Source organism: Barbus barbus (genome assembly GCF_936440315.1).
Source record: "Barbus barbus genome assembly, chromosome: 24".
In the NCBI taxonomy this organism is placed as follows: Eukaryota; Metazoa; Chordata; class Actinopteri; order Cypriniformes; family Cyprinidae; genus Barbus; species Barbus barbus.
This window is the reverse complement of record NC_136752.1, coordinates 25,157,097-25,173,812: the sequence shown is the minus strand read 5'-3', so window position 1 is coordinate 25,173,812 and position 16,716 is coordinate 25,157,097. Positions and strand designations below refer to the sequence as shown.

The window sequence follows — 16,716 nt, the reverse complement described above, 5'->3', positions numbered from 1 at the left end:
GCGCCTCGTATCTCAGCAAAAAAAAAAAGGTACAAACTTTTGGCTGAACTGCATTTGCTCATCGTTTCGTGACTGAATGATTGCATTCTTTAAAGCACAACCTCAGCTAGTTCATTTTAGTTCGCTGTGCTCTTAATTTGTAGCTTGCAATGCTTTAAAACTGTCTTTTATTAAGTATCATTTGTTGAAAACATCACTGCGTGCAACAAATGAAATAAACATTTATAAATGTATCTGTGGACATTTGTTTTGGATGATGATCCATGTGTTAACTCGCCCATGTTGTCTGGTTGTAAACTGACACAGTCATACACTGCTACAAAAATGTACCATTTCAATTAATTTCTTCCTCTGGCAATGAATTACATAACATTCACCACCATATCAGTGACCTAATACACGTTTTGCAGCCTACACTGATGTTATTCTCTATCATCTGTTCTTTGATCATGTGTTGCACACCTGGATGATACACATGGTTGCATAATGCATGGTTTATTTTGATGCATATCAAATACTCATTCAACATAAGTAATACAGTTTCCTAAACATATACTTAATTAGGTTTTAATTATAGGCATTTTTTTTTATAAAAAATAAAGTGGAATAAAGATTGGATTATATTTTGCTAACTGGATTTGGTATAACATTGATGTGTTTGATATTATTTGAGACACTGACATTTTGTTTTTAAAAATATGAATTCAATAGTGATTCACACTCAAAATCCAGGAAAATGTTAGCTATGGAAGATGTAATTAAACTAAAGTTTTCCTGAATTTTAAGTATGAACCACCATTGAATTCTTGTTAAAAACTAAAACAAGACATCATAGGAGACAAGAGAGTGTGAAGTAAACACCCTTGTTGAATCTGCTGGTAACCCCCCCCCAAAAAAAAAAAAAAAAACACTTGTTTGATTCATGACATTATCATATTACTATTTTTGACTATATTTTTAATCAGATAAATGCAGTTGGTGAACATTAACAAAGAACCTTACTAATACAAATCCTTTAAACAGTAACAAGCACAAGCACACTTATGAACGTTTGTAAATAAAATTTTGCTAACATCAAATTAGTTGCTTATTCTACAAATGTATTTCAGTTGTTGCACTCAAATGATAATTAGCTACAGCACAACGAACTGAAATAAATGTATACTAGCTGAAAGTTGTTGTGATTTATCCTAGCATTACACAAAGAATGTCTGCAATCATTCAGTCAGTGACGGCTGCACAAAACATGCAAACTAATAAAAACATTATAAATGTTTTTAAAATTATAAATGATTAGGCATAAGTTCTTTTATAGGCCTTATAAGTTTGTGCAACTCTGAAAATATATTTACTTTTTTTTTTTTAATGTATATACACTCTGTAAACCCTATAAAACTAACAGGAAAAAATTACTAATTACTAACTAAAAGAATGTACTAATCATATTTTCTAAATCACAGCTAAAATAACGAAGGAGTGGCTTCACAACAACTCCGTGACTGTTCTTGAATGGCCCAGCCAGAGCCCTGACTTAAACCCAATTGAGCATCTCTGGAGAGACCTAAAAATGGCTGTCCACCAACGTTTACCATCCAACCTGACAGAACTGGAGAGGATCTGCAAGGAGGAATGGCAGAGGATCCCCAAATCCAGGTGTGAAAAACTCATGGCTGTATTAGATCAAAAGGGTGCTTCTACTAAATACTGAGCAAAGGGTCTGAATACTTAGGACCATGTGATATTTCAGTTTTTCTTTTTTAATAAATCTGCAAAAATGTCAACAATTCTGTGTTTTTCTGTCAATATGGGGTGCTGTGTGTACATTAATGAGGAAAAAAATGAACTTAAATTATTTTAGCAAATGGCTGCAATATAACAAAGAGTGAAAAATTTAAGGGGGTCTGAATACTTTCCGTACCCACTGTAAGTGGGGGAAGTGGTGGGGCTTTGGCGATACCGACGGCCAGTCAATCTACTCCACAGCCAATCACGGGCCCCCCTCCTTGCTCGGGCCCCGGGGCTTCAGCCCCACCTAGCCCTATTGTTAATAAACTGCATATTTCATATTTCTGCATATTCTCTCTCAACCTTTAAGAGACATTGTTCAAACAGAAAAAGCAACATACATCCTTCAGGTTAATAATCAAACTAACCCAAAATCTGTGGGGACGATGAGATATGTGCACAGGGGTTACAGACAACTTAAAGAGGGCCGTTAAAGTGACTACAGAGCAGTTTCATGTCACTGCCTCCTCAAACACCTTACAAAAGACAGCATTTATCAGATTTTGAAAAGGAATCATGGTCACATTATCTCTTGCTCTGCTTCTGCTTTCATTCCAGTGGGCCTGGGCTCAGAAAGACCCTCTTCTGCCTTTCTCTGAACACCTGGACCCCGAGAACAAGGTGCAGCTGAAGTGGGGATTTGATGAGATCCAGGGCACAATCTTGTTCGAGCTCACGGTCAACACCAGCGGCTGGGTCGGTTTTGGCTTCAGCCCCAAAGGAGGAATGACTGGAGCCGATATCGTCATTGGAGGAGTTGGGGCCAAAGGCAGTTACTTCACGGTAAAGACTGAGACTGATCACTGTCAGAGTCACTAAAAGTGAAACTACAACTAATTATATTCTTTTGATATTTTGTTCTTTATGGTTTTGACTCGCATTCATATTTTCAATTTAGTTATATTTGATCCTATATTTGGGTTTCTTAGTTGTTCACATCCTCAAGATTGAGACTGATAACTATCACTTACAGTTGCGTTACAAATAATTTAATATTTTCTGATATATAATTCTTTATATTATTTTTATTCATATATCTGATATATATCTATCTGACATAGACTTCTGATATTCTTGTGTTTTGATCTATTGATTGTCAAAGTGTTAAACTGATAGCCCTGTTTAACTGCACTGGGATTTGTACATCTATAACTACAACATCATAAGGCATACATACATTTATCTTTTTCTGTATTGAGGATCGTCATGCTGTGGGGAAATCAATTCCTTTGGTTGACAAGCAACAGAACTACAAACTCCTGTCTCTGACCGAGTCAGATGGGAAAACAGTCATGAACTTTCAGAGGTCCATCGGTTCCTGTGATGAAAATGATTTACCCATCACTGTGAGTTTAACCATTGTTTTTTTTATATTCATCACAAAGGAAAAACAGTTCAAAACCAGCAATGTAACCCTCCTCTTTCACGGTTTTAGTCTGAAAACAATGACAGTGGAACTATAGCATTACAAAAGAAAACCAGCAAAGCAGAGGAATCCACACAATGTTAGGTCCCACTGGGATCAGGGTGTTTCTGAGAACTCCTCTCTCTGAACAAACTGATGATCTTGTTTGTCAAGGAGCTCTCAAAACCCCTCCTTTAACTAAAAACATGGACTGTCTGATTGAACTGATTAGGTCAGATCAGCCACATACACACTGCAGTGTGCATGTGGCCAAAGAGCTTCTCATTTCAAGTAAAGACATCCAGTAAAAGTGTTTTTATTGCATTATCAGAATCTCCCCATGAAGCTGATCTATGCGTACGGACAGACGGATGAAATCAAGTACCACAGCACCCGAAGAGGCACAAAGGAGCTAAACCTGCTGAAGTACATGCTTCGTGTCAACCCTCCAAACAGCAGGTTTTTTGACGTAACTATGGTCAATGTAAGAAAGATGTTTCTACCCCTGGCTCAAAGGGTAGCAACAAAAAGTAGGGACGCACGAAAACAAAGCTCCATAAAGAAAGGCTTTATTAAACTCAAGAATAAAACATTATAATAAACAAAACACAACAAAAATAACAATATTTCTGAAAACATCAGCATCATCAGTATGTAAAGCAGGGTGTGAAGTGAAGTGAAGTGAAGTGAAGTGAAGTGACATTCAGCCAAGTATGGTGACCCATACTCGGAATTCGTGCTCTGCATTTAACCCATCCAACGTGCACACACACAGCAGTGAACACACACACACCGTGAACACACACCCGGAGAATTCAAGAAAGTCAAAGGATTATGATCCGTATATATAACAATTGGTGCACTAGAGTTAAGATAAACAGAGAAATGCTGCAATGCCCAAATAAGAGCTAATGCTTCTTTCTCAATTGTAGAGTAATGACGCTGATAAGAATTAAACTTCTTCGAAAAAAAGCTAACGGGATGTACGACTCCCTCCTTATCTGACTGCTGAAGAACAGCCCCATCACCCACATTACTGGCATCAACGTGCAACGTAAACGTTTTATCGAAACACGGAGCCAGAAGACTTAACATTGTACACAGCAAAGACTTAACATTTTCAAAAGCCAATTGGCAACCAGAAGACCAGATGAACTTCGCATTACCCCTCAATAAATCAGTAAGAGGTGCCACTACTGTAGAGAAATTACAACAAAAAGATCGGTAATATCCTACCAATCCTAAAAACCGCCTGAGTTCTTTTTTTGTCATCGGAGGGGAAAAATCTTGGATGGCTTGTACTTTAGCTTGCACCAGACACACTTTACCATTCCCCACCACCTTACCAAGGTACGTCACGGTCGCTTTAGCGAACTCACACTTTGCCAAATTGATCGTAAGCCGGGCATCAGTTAAGCGTTGTAACACTGCACGAAGACGTCTTAAATGAGATTCCCAACTATCACTAAAAACAACCAAATCGTCTAAATAAACCGCACAGCCCTCAAGACCTGAAATTACTCGGTTCATGAGGCGTTGAAAAGTAGCCGGTGCATTACGGAGACCGAAACTCATAACCCGATACGAAAAAAGCCCAAACGGAGTGACAAAAGACGATATTCCTTGTGCTCTTTTTGTTAAAGGCACTTGCCAATAGCCCTTCAGCAAATCAAATCACCCAACCTGATCAACAATCTTCAATGCGGGGCAGAGGGAAACAATCTGGTCTAGTTAAACTATTGACTTTGCGGAAATCTGTACAAAATCTAACCGTGCCATCAGATTTTCCCACTAATAAACACGGGGAAGCCCAGTCAGAAGATGAATGTACAGCAATATTGTGATCTAACATGTACTTAATTTCTCCATTATTCCCCGTTTCTCAGGTGCAACACGGTAAAAACGCTGTTTAATAGGCTCTGCATCCCCCACATCGATATCATGCTGCACCCATTCAGTACGCGAAGGCGCATCTCCAAATAATTCAGGAAAGCTACGTAACAACTGACATAACTCCTGACATTTTTCATTAGATAAATAATGAAGAGCATTTTCTAAGTTCCGCAAAGACTCAGAATTTTTAACACGACCACTGAACACACAATCATCAGGAGAAATGGTCCCCAAACTGAACTCACCTTTCCCCTATCAACAGATACAGAAGAAAGTACGGAATGCGCAGATCTCTTATTTGGTACAGCTTTAGTCTCGTTTTCATAATATGGTTTTAACAAATTTACATGACACCGTCTAACTGACTTTTTTCGTGATGAAGTCATAACCTCATAATTCTCATCACTTAATTTACGTTGCACAACAACCGGGCCATCGAATTTAGCTTCAAAGGGAGAAGATACTATTGGCCGAAGTACTAAAACTTGATCTCCTGGTTCAAACTCTCGATGTTCGACTGTCCGGTCATACAGTCGCTTCATATTTTCCTGATGTCTTCCAAGGTTTACTTTAGCGAGTTCTCTTGCCTGAATAAGTCGATTCTTGAACCCCAAAACATATGCTGTCAAATTTTTTGGAGGCTCTGGAACTTTTCCAACCTCTTGAAAAACAGATAGGAGACCATGAACCTTATGTCCGAAAACTAAATCATTAGGACTAAAGCCCGTACTTTCCTGTACTACTTCGCGAGCGGCTAACATCATCCAGGGTAAACCCTCTTCCCAATCTTGATCTAGTTGCACACAATATGCTCGAAGTAATGATTTTAAAAACTAATGAAATCTCTCCAGAGCACCCTGACTTGAAGAGCGTCTCGCTGCAGCCTGCGGTGGACATCCAACCCCGCCCACATCCAAGCCACGCCTGTGTCCAAATACGTCACATACCTATTATTTTGTACCAGGAAAAAGCATCGACAAGAAGATAAGCCTAATTGTTTGCAAACCGAAGCAAAAGAAGTTTGCTGTGTTGGTAAGTAAAAAAAACAAAAACATCTTTTGTCTTTAGGAAGACTTAAAACGTTGACAACTTGAATGTTTGTGTGCATATGTAAACAACAGTTCAGCATGCTTATGTGTTTTGAACTGTACACAGGCACGTTATTACTTAGATATCACTAACATATATATATATATATATGCGTGTTTGTTTGTTTGTGTGTGTGCGTGTTTGTGTGTGTGTTATGCAGCAAGAAGTGAAATGTGGTTCCTCAACCAAGATGCTGTGGAAGGGTACTGTGATCAGTGTCATTAAAATATCATGTGTGTGGGGAGAGATGAATACATATGTGAGAGGGATAGAGTGTGTATATGAGTAGGTAAGAGTGTTATTTAGCTATTATAAAAAAGGGTTATTAAAAAAATTGCACATTCAGTTAGTTAATTTTATGTCACAAAAAACAGTGTACTATATATTTATTAGTGCACTGATTCTTAATGTGCAATTTTTTTTATAACACTCATCTCACCCATTCACAGATATGTACTTACCACCCCACACACACACACACACACACACACACAAACACTCACATACACTGATCACAGTAACTTGGTTGAGCAACCACATCATTTCACTATGAATTGCAGGATAACTCTGTGTTTGTGACATATTATCTTTGTATTATTCTATATGAATGGAAAGATCACATAATGATTGTCAATCTTTGTCATGTTTTACAGCATTCTACACATTTTTGTTCCTAGCCTGATGCAGAGCAGTTCTGCCGGGATGAGGTGTTCCTGCTGCAGTTTCACCAGTAAAGAAAGGTCTGGAGGAATGGTGGGAGCATTTCTCTAGATACTGTAATGATTGATTTTTGTGGTTTAAAATCATAAATATTCTTGTATGCAAAATGATGAGGTAAATACTATTTAGTATGACAAATATTTAGTGGACCAACACACATGTATTCTGTATTTTTAACAGGAGTGCCAAGAGGACATAAAGTGGAAGTTTTTAAGAGACATTGGCCCAGTGTTGTGCTGGATACAGAGTCACCGTGAGTTATTCTGTGGGGAGGTGAAAGGGCCTGCTTTACTCCAGATGGATGGTAAAAATCAACAAAATGCCATCAAAGACTACCTGGGGTCGAATCAGATGAAGCAAGAGATGTCTTTTTATTCATCTCTCAGGACCTGCAGTGGGACATTCACATTCACACTCTCCAAGAACTGTACTTATCCAGAGTGAGCAAAAGGGCTGGCAAAATCACTCTGGACCCCTCACATCCAGCACACCCCCTCTTTGAACTGTTACGGTCTGGTCGACGCTACAGAGCTCTGAGCACCAGAACGACCAGACACAGGAACAGTTTCTTCCCTCAGGCCATATCTACCTCACAAACAGTTAAATGTTCTCCCCACTGTGCAATAAAACAAGTGCAACACCAAATTATCCATACTTATATTTATTATACATATGTTTTTGATTTAATATATCATACATCTATCCACATTCCCTTGCATAATTTGTATATAGCACATCTGTACAATACAGTATTCTGATTGTTTGAGTATCTGGAGGAGCTGGACACATTCTTATCAAATTGTGTTGCTGAACAAGGCTTGAAAGTCCATGTCATGTTTCTGTGAATAATCTAACAAGGCAAGGAATCTCTCTGTGTAGTTTATGTATGTAGGCTATGTGTACTGCATTCCAAGAACTGTTTATCTGATCATTCAGCTGTTCATTTATGATAGTTGAAACATATCTCTTATAGAACATATATTTTGTAAAAAAATGTATTTAGTTATTTTTGTAAAATAATAAATATAAAAATACCTAATGAATCAAGGGATGTCTGTTTATTCATCTTTAAATATGTGGAGGACCTGGACACACTTCATATGAAGTTTTGTTGATGAACAAGGCCTGAATGTCAATGTCATGTTACTTGTTATAATCTATCAAAGCAAGCAATCTCTGTTCAGCAAATGTATGTGTCTCCTACTGCATACTGTATGGAGAACTGTCAATCCTTTCATTCAAATGTTAACACTTGATGATAAGTGGAACAACACATCTTTAGAAAATTAGACGACGATTATAAATTATAACAATGTGTTGTGACTTTTACAATAACGTCTTTATAAAATTAAATGACAATTATAAATTATAACAATGTGTTGTGACTTTTACAATAACAAAATCTAATTATCCCTTTTAAATTTTATAAATCTAAAAGGTGTCTTAGGTAGTTTAAAATCGATAGTAATAAATGAGAATTTATCTCATTACAATAAGGTTGAATAAGGTAAGGTGTAGAGGTTTTTTATTACAATTAGCCTAATTTAATCAACCTTAATCATTTAATCAAATTGAAGTGTTTTACAGGCTCTTGTGATGAGAAAGCAGCTCTGTACATTAGACATATTAAATATATTACATTTAAGTTGTGCCATTTTAGCCTAGACATCCTTTAAATAAATAAGAAAATGTGTGTTAGTAAAACGAAAGGCAACATTATTTTATTTAGATCCCAGAAACGGCTGTAAATTGTTGGACAAAACGTTACTTCCGGGTTTCCCAGGGAATAACAAGAGGTGACGTATATTATAGGGCGTGGTTTCTGACGTAACGTTTTGACGTGGGCGTGGCTGTATTGGTATGGGCGTGGCTTGTGACGTCACACTTGGATGTGGGCGGGGTTGGATGTCCACCGCAGGATGCAGCGAGCCCTACTTGCCTGACTTTGTGCGTGGTACGCAGTAGATTGATTATGCTTAATGTGCAACTGTTTCAGAACTTGCTGAAAAAGGTGAGAAGTCAGATTCGAACCTTGATCACTTTGGATGATCTTTGGAATTCCAAAGAACGATATAAATTGTGTTAGTGCCCTCACTATAGAACGTGACGTAATATTACGTAATGGATATGCAGCCGGAAAACGCGTGTTCAAACATCACAGTAAATAAATAATTGCTTCCTGATTTAGACAGAGGAAGTGGTCCGACACAATCAATAACGAGATGTTCAAAAGGCTCACCAGTAACTTGAATCGGTTTCAAAGGTGCAGGTTTCAACACTTGATTTGGCTTACTGGTTAGCTGGCAGGTTTTACACTTCTTGATATAACTAGAGATGGCCAAAAGTAATATTGCAACAAGCGATCATAGGTTTTACGCACGCCCTGATGACCTGCTTGATCATGTGCAATTTCAATCATTCCATGACGAAACTGAACAGAAACCACCACCTGAAAAACAGGATCTCCGACAAAATCACCCTTGTGAGGAATCCATTTCCTCAACAAAACTCCAACATAGCCACGAGCAAGGTTACCCATATCTGCCGGAGTAACAGCACACTGGAAATAAACATCCAAAGAAGAATCGTCTTGCTGTTCTTTTCCAAGTTCCTCTGCTGATACAGGAAAAGACAGCCTAGACAAATCAGGAACAAACAAATCAGTGCAAGCTTTAAATTGAATTTCCTTTTGCTTAATCAATTCATCCTCTCGCTGCTTCATTGCACGAGTCACTACACAAGTGGTCGTGACTAGGTTCAGTTTCATTTTTATTATTAGCAGTAACTATAGGAAACACTGAACTGTCAGCCCATACACGCTCACCTACAAGTCCGTTTCCTAAAATAATATGAACTCCTTCAATTGGCAAAGCAGGTCGTACACCCATTACCACTTCACCTTGAATCAACTCAGACTGAAGTCTTACCTTATGAAGAGGCACAGACAAAACATTCAGTCCAATTCCCCTAATTAACACGTTTTCCCCAGTATATGATTGTGAAGAAAACGGCAGAACAGACTCCAATATGAACGAATCCATCGATCCAGTATGCCTTAATATTTTAACCGGAACTTCCTTTTCTCCTACTAAAGACACACTACCCTCTGTAATGAAAGGAGAATAAGACAAAAATTCAACATCGGGTTTCTGATTTTCAATCCTTCCAATTCGTTCAGACAGAGCTGGTGCCACTAAAGCAGCTGACTTAACAGGTGAACGTGAAACAGAGTTTTTGGATTTATTCTTAAGAACTGGACAATCCAATTTCCAATGTCCTTTCTCCCGGCAGTAATTGCATATCTTACTCGGGTCAAATTTCCTCGTGAACACACGGTCATTTTTAGATGGCGACTTTACAAAGAAAGCAGACTGAACATCACGAAGATGAGCATCAACATAGGTGGATTTATGCATTAGCACAAAATCATCGGCCAGCATCGCCGCTTCCTCAGGAGTTTCAACATTATGCTCATTAATATATACAGCTAGACTTCCAATTGGAGGAAACGTTGGTGATTTTTTCTACAGGCTTGAAGTGCATTACAACAACCACAATATAAGTGCAAGTCAGTCAGCGCCGTGGTTTTTAGTTATAAAACATCACATTTAAAGTGCTTGGAATTATAAAACACTACATTACTTTATCTTTTCTATACACAGATCGAGTTGATAACTCGGGTCTGCGATTCTATTACACATCTGAACTCCGGCAGAACGATGCAGCTATTTTGGGGACAGGGCTTGCGGTGGACCCTGGGTACGCCATCCCACCCAAAGCCAAATCCTTCCTCACGTACAGCCTGTGTGACACTGCTTATATTCCAAAGGTTTGTGTGTATGTGTATCTACTCACATTCTCTCGATCAGATTGATCAGATGCCTGGATGATGTGTTCTGTGCTCTACAGGTTCTGGAGACGCCACATGATCTTCAGGTGTTCGCTGTGATGCTCCACACACACTTGCAAGGTGCGAGTCGGACACTTCAGGTAAACATTTTTAACCAACGACTGACTTCAGGAAATAATTAGATACAATAACCTGTGTGCTTTTCTTTCTAATGTGGTTCGTAATGTTACTGTAAATAATTTCTTGGCAAATTATTTTCCTCTTCAGAGGAGGTAATAAGATCGATTTCCTGGCTGTGGATGAAAAGTATGATTTTTAATATCAAGAAGTGACCGATTTGGGTAAAACCAAGACAGTGAAGTTGGTAAGTGCTAAAAGGTTTGAAAAGCATGCTGTTAAGTTTTCAGGGATTTCAAGTATCAAATATATGCACGGCACAGTACCAAATGCCACATATACAGTACCAAATAAATGAAATAAGTCAAATAAAGGAACATTTTGATCTTTCAGGGTGACAAATTGCTGGTGGAGTGCACCTATAATACTGAAATCCGCAGCACACTCACATGGGTTAGTACATTTACACAGAGGCTAATATTGTCTTTTCTTTAAGGGCATGTATCTTCAAATTTTACTGCTTCTTATTATATTGAAAGTGGTCAGGGTCTGGTGGGTGTTTTCATATCTTCTTGATATGTGTATGAGTTTTCCTGGTCCTGTTCCCTCCACCTGTTGGCTACCCAGTAAAGATACAGAACATAATGCATGGAGTGTTGCAGATGACATTTGTGGGCCAAACAAGTAGTTCACATCACCCTGGTTCCCTTGAATCGGAATACTACAGTGCTCTGTTTATGTAATCATTAAAATAGTGAGGAAATATTATGGATGTGTAAAACTCCCTTTATCTGCTTGCAGGGGGGGTTCTCAACTTCAGAGGAGATGTGTTTGGCCTTCCTCTTCTATTATCCAGCTATGAATCTGAGCAGATGTATAAGCTTAATGTAACCGCTTTAGGACCTGCGATGGGAGCAACAGAGGCAGTGTAACAATGTTAATTTTGGCAGGCATTTTTGATTTAGTCTTTATCTTGAGACGAAAAAGCTTAATAGTCTTAGTCACATTTTAGTCATTTGAGCCTTTCATAGTTTTAGTCGACGAAAAGTCATTGCATTTTTGTCAACTTTTAGTCAAACTGCAGTTACCAACATTTATTTTGGTAGCTATTTTATATGTAGTATTTAAACAAAAACAGTCATCAATTCTTCTCTCTTTAGACCAAATCAATTAAGCTTATGAGAAATTTGAATCAAGGATTGAATTTGGAAAAACTGGTATTTTTCATATACAGTAGGTTTACTTAACAAGTATACATTTATTTAACATCTTTTGTTGGTGAACATTTATGACAGATAATTAGGAATGCTGTCCATTTAAGACGGAAGGTATGCATGTAATAGCCTACTGACATACATTCAGTTTTCACCCACCTGTTTAAGCTAACTTAAACCATAACGGACTGTATTTCCGTGAGATACTCTACATGAGAGACATTTGGACTGCTGTGTGTGTATTTGAGCACTGAGAACTGATCGCGCGCTGTATGAGAACTGAAGAAGTGGAGCGTGCGCGAGAAAGAGCACTTCTATCAGTGCGTTTCCGCTTATCGCACCTTCACTAACTTTAAGTTAATCGACAGTGAATTGTGACTCCCGAGAAAAATGGGACGTCTGGTCACCCACTCCCTAACCCTTCGGGTGCTGAGGCCATTGTTTCAGATCGCTAGTTCGGTTTTGGTAGCCTATCCGTCCACCGCGGCTGCCATACTGAGACTAGATATGCAAACGCCCCTTATCCAATGACAGAGACGCACATTTTGAAAGACAAGACAGTTAACTTAGCCTATAGGATGTATTTTGAATGTCCGGTAGTCCTCAAATAACATTTTAGTCCCGTCTCGTCTTGTTAACGAAGATGTGGCATAAATTTTGTCATAGTTTTTATCATCAGATATTAGTTTTAGCTCGTCAACGTCTCGTCTTAGTCACAGAAAAAAGGTTCGTTGACGAATATTTTTCGTCGTCGTCGTCGACGAAATTAACACGTTTAGCGGCTTTTACTGCGCGTCGGAGAGCATAGCACGATTTATTTGTTCGATTTACTTTATATAAAATCAACTATATATTTGACTGACCACCACACATATTGATGACAATGAATCAGGCTACGTACCTCAGTTGTCTTCCACGTGCTATGTGATGATCTTTCGGAAGCACGTGCGCAGTAGTGATGAAGAGTCGACTCCAAAAGAGTCGATTCCTTGAATCTGACCAGCCCAGTTTTCGAAGTAGACTTAATATACAATTATTAATATTCGACTCAGGCTGTCTCCCCACTAATGTTTTAGTGTTGAGAGTTACACTAAAAGAACCTGAAACCGATTACATGAGAGACAATAGCATAGCGAAGTTTAAAGTTTTTATGACTGAAGCGGAGTTTCAGCACCACTGGAAATTAACAGCGACCAGTCAATTTGAAAGCACATACATGAAGTATGTTATATGACATCCTAAAACGCTGACTGACATTAAAAACAGCTGACAAGCATTAACTGCACATCAATTCTCTATATTAATTAGATTTTATTAGCATAGGCTGATCATTATCAGGTAGTTACTTGGCCCTCTGGATCATATGAACAATTAAATAGACGTATGAGACGAAATAAATGTCTTATTTTACGTTATTTTGCGCAGTTAATGCATGGATTTGTTTGGGTCGGCGTGCACTTTATGCACAAGCACGAAAAATATGACTAATTCGAGAAGTTGTATTTGTTAAACTTATTCTAGTTTGACCTTTTTAACATACAGGAGCATCTCTGAAGAATCCCGTGCTGCCCTCGCCAACTGAAGCAGAGGCTGAAAAACATGTTAAGGATTATCTCCGCTTGGCCCCAGGAAGAACACCGTCTTAAATCAATTTGCTTTTTGTTGTTTGTTTGTTTCAGGATTAATAAATAATAATAATTATATAACAAATGACTGCTTATTTTCATTCACTGTTAATAAAATGATACAAATTATTCAACAGCTGTTGTGTTCTTTCATTCTGAGTGGAAAATAATCGGGTTTAGTTATCATATATGTGTAGACACAAGTATAATCAGTGTAACTGATAATATTTACTGTTATCAATAGCGGTAAATATGAAGGAACGTCTAAAACGTCTAATTATGAACGACGTCTATACTATGTAAATCAGATGTCTCATAGACGTAACATTCTAATATTTAACGTCTATAATTCGTCCACCAGATGTACTTGGAACGTCGGGAAAGGACGTCTATGCGACGTATTCCAGATGAGCAAACGCCCTTAAAAATACGTCTCCCAGATGCAAACGCACACATCGCACAGACGTCCCCTCGACGTACCTGTGCTATCTGGGTATACTCGCTCATATTCCCGGTCAGAAGAGCCTCATTGTAAGCGGCAGTGCGTGTGTTAACCGCAGCACGGATTGATCTGTTCACCCACGGTTTCTGGTTGGAGAATGTCCTTATCATTATTGTTTCTGTAGCTTGCTCGGTTAGCGTGTTTACAAAGCTTAAATGGCAGTGCCACCAAAAGTCTTGCTTTGCCATCACTGCTCCTGTGTTTGGCAGTGCAGTGGGCACCCTTTTGAAACCGATGTAACTTGTTGTTCTTTCATTGTCTGAATAAATGTCAATATTTTTAAGGGAGTAAAAAAAATCCTGGCTCACAGGGAGAAAAAATTGAGCAAACTATATGTAACTTTTATTTTTTAACAAATCATTAGATGGAAATGGACTTACACTTTACTTTTATTGCTTTACTTGTCTTTTATACATTCTAGATTATAAACACCTTTACATTTTATATATTTATATTTAAAGTTTATATAAAGAATGGCATTGAGAGTATGATACAGAATGATATTTACAATCTTGAATTAAGTAAAAACAACCAAATGGCAATAATAATTATTATTATTCACAATGCAAAATAGAGATTACATAAATACAGTTTATTTAGTGTTTATGCCGTGATATGTAAACAGATAAAATAACTGACGTGCAGTTGCCAGGTCCCAGAAAAATATCCAGCCCAAAGCTTACTCAAAAGCTACCTCTTGACTGATTGTAACCCTTCTTTTTAATGTTTTGTTTCTCTGATATTTTCCTCTTTTTTTCTGCCATCTGTCTCTCTATCTATAGTCGATCTGCTAATATCCGTCCTGTGCACTCAAATTGAGCGCTCTCTTCTCTCTTTCATTACAAGACACGCCCCCCTTTCTGCTGATTGGCTACAAGTATGTTTTGGGACTCTGTCCGACATTGTAGTCAAAAGCATTTTTCAAGTATTGTTTAGTGCACCTTTAAAGTTTATCTAGACAAGTATATGAAAGTGATATACATAGCACTTATCCTAAAAAACTGTTTTATTCAGTATGTGTCCTCTTAAGGTGTAAATGTATTACTTTTTTTGTTAACCTGACAACACATCCCTTACGAAAATTAACCATGTTAAAAAAACAACAAAACAACAACAAAATCCAATCTGAATCAAATGATACATGGTATGTGCCGATCTGAATCAAATGAGTTCCGAACCCACTTTGAAGTCCAGATCTAGATTAAAATGGCTTGCGATATGTGCTCTGAAGTCCCGATCTGAATCAAAATATTCACGAACCCGCTCTAAAGCTCCGATCTAAATCAAATCATTCACAATCCACACTCCAAAGTCCCGATCTGAATCAAAATATTCACGAACCCGCTCTAAAGCTCCGATCTAAATCAAATCATTCACAATCCACACTCCAAAGTCCCGTTCTGAATCAAAATATTCACGAACCCGCTCTAAAACTCCGATCTAAATCAAATCATTCACAATCCACACTCCAAAGTCCCGATCTGAATCAAAATATTCACGAACCCGCTCTAAAGCTCCGATCTAAATCAAATCATTCACAATCCACACTCCAAAGTCCCGATCTGAATCAAAATATTCACGAACCCGCTCTAAAACTCCGATCTAAATCAAATCATTCACAATCCACACTCCAAAGTCCCGATCTGAATCAAAATATTCACGAACCCGCTCTAAAGCTCCGATCTAAATCAAATCATTCACAATCCACACTCCAAAGTCCCGATCTGAATCAAAATATTCATGAACCCGCTCTAAAGCTCCGATCTAAATCAAAACATTCACAATCCACACTCCAAAGTCCCGATCTGAATCAAAATATTCATGAACCCGCTCTAAAGCTCCGATCTAAATCAAATCATTCACAATCCACACTCCAAAGTCCCGATCTGAATCAAAATATTCACGAACCCGCTCTAAAGCTCCGATCTAAATCAAATCATTCACAATCCACACTCCAAAGTCCCGATCTGAATCAAAATATTCACGAACCCGCTCTAAAGCTCCGATCTAAATCAAATCATTCACAATCCACACTCCAAAGTCCCGATCTGAATCAAAATATTCATGAACCCGCTCTAAAGCTCCGATCTAAATCAAATCATTCACAATCCACACTCCAAAGTCCCGATCTGAATCAAAATATTCATGAACCCGCTCTAAAGCTCCGATCTAAATCAAATCATTCACAATCCACACTCCAAAGTCCCGATCTGAATCAAAATATTCACGAACCCGCTCTAAAGCTCCGATCTAAATCAAAACATTCACAATCCACACTCCAAAGTCCCGATCTGAATCAAAATATTCATGAACCCGCTCTAAAGCTCCGATCTAAATCAAATCATTCACAATCCACACTCCAAAGTCCCGATCTGAATCAAAATATTCATGAACCCGCTCTAAAGCTCCGATCTAAATCAAATCATTCACAATCCACACTCCAAAGTCCCGATCTGAATCAAAATATTCATGAACCCGCTCTAAAGCTCCGATCTAAATCAAATCATTCACAATCC

General features: G+C 38.2%; 1 pseudogene across 1 annotated transcript; it reads left to right on the top strand.

Moving 5' to 3' along the window:
* Positions 1-2,301: 2,301 nt before the first annotated feature.
* LOC306843509 (DBH-like monooxygenase protein 2 homolog) lies at positions 2,302-11,750 on the top strand (annotated as a pseudogene). Its single transcript has 10 exons — positions 2,302-2,568; positions 2,985-3,131; positions 3,522-3,674; positions 5,077-5,086; positions 10,380-10,460; positions 10,555-10,721; positions 10,802-10,882; positions 11,010-11,106; positions 11,253-11,312; positions 11,661-11,750. The product of its transcript is annotated as a DBH-like monooxygenase protein 2 homolog (transcript).
* The last annotated feature ends 4,966 nt before the right edge of the window (positions 11,751-16,716 follow it).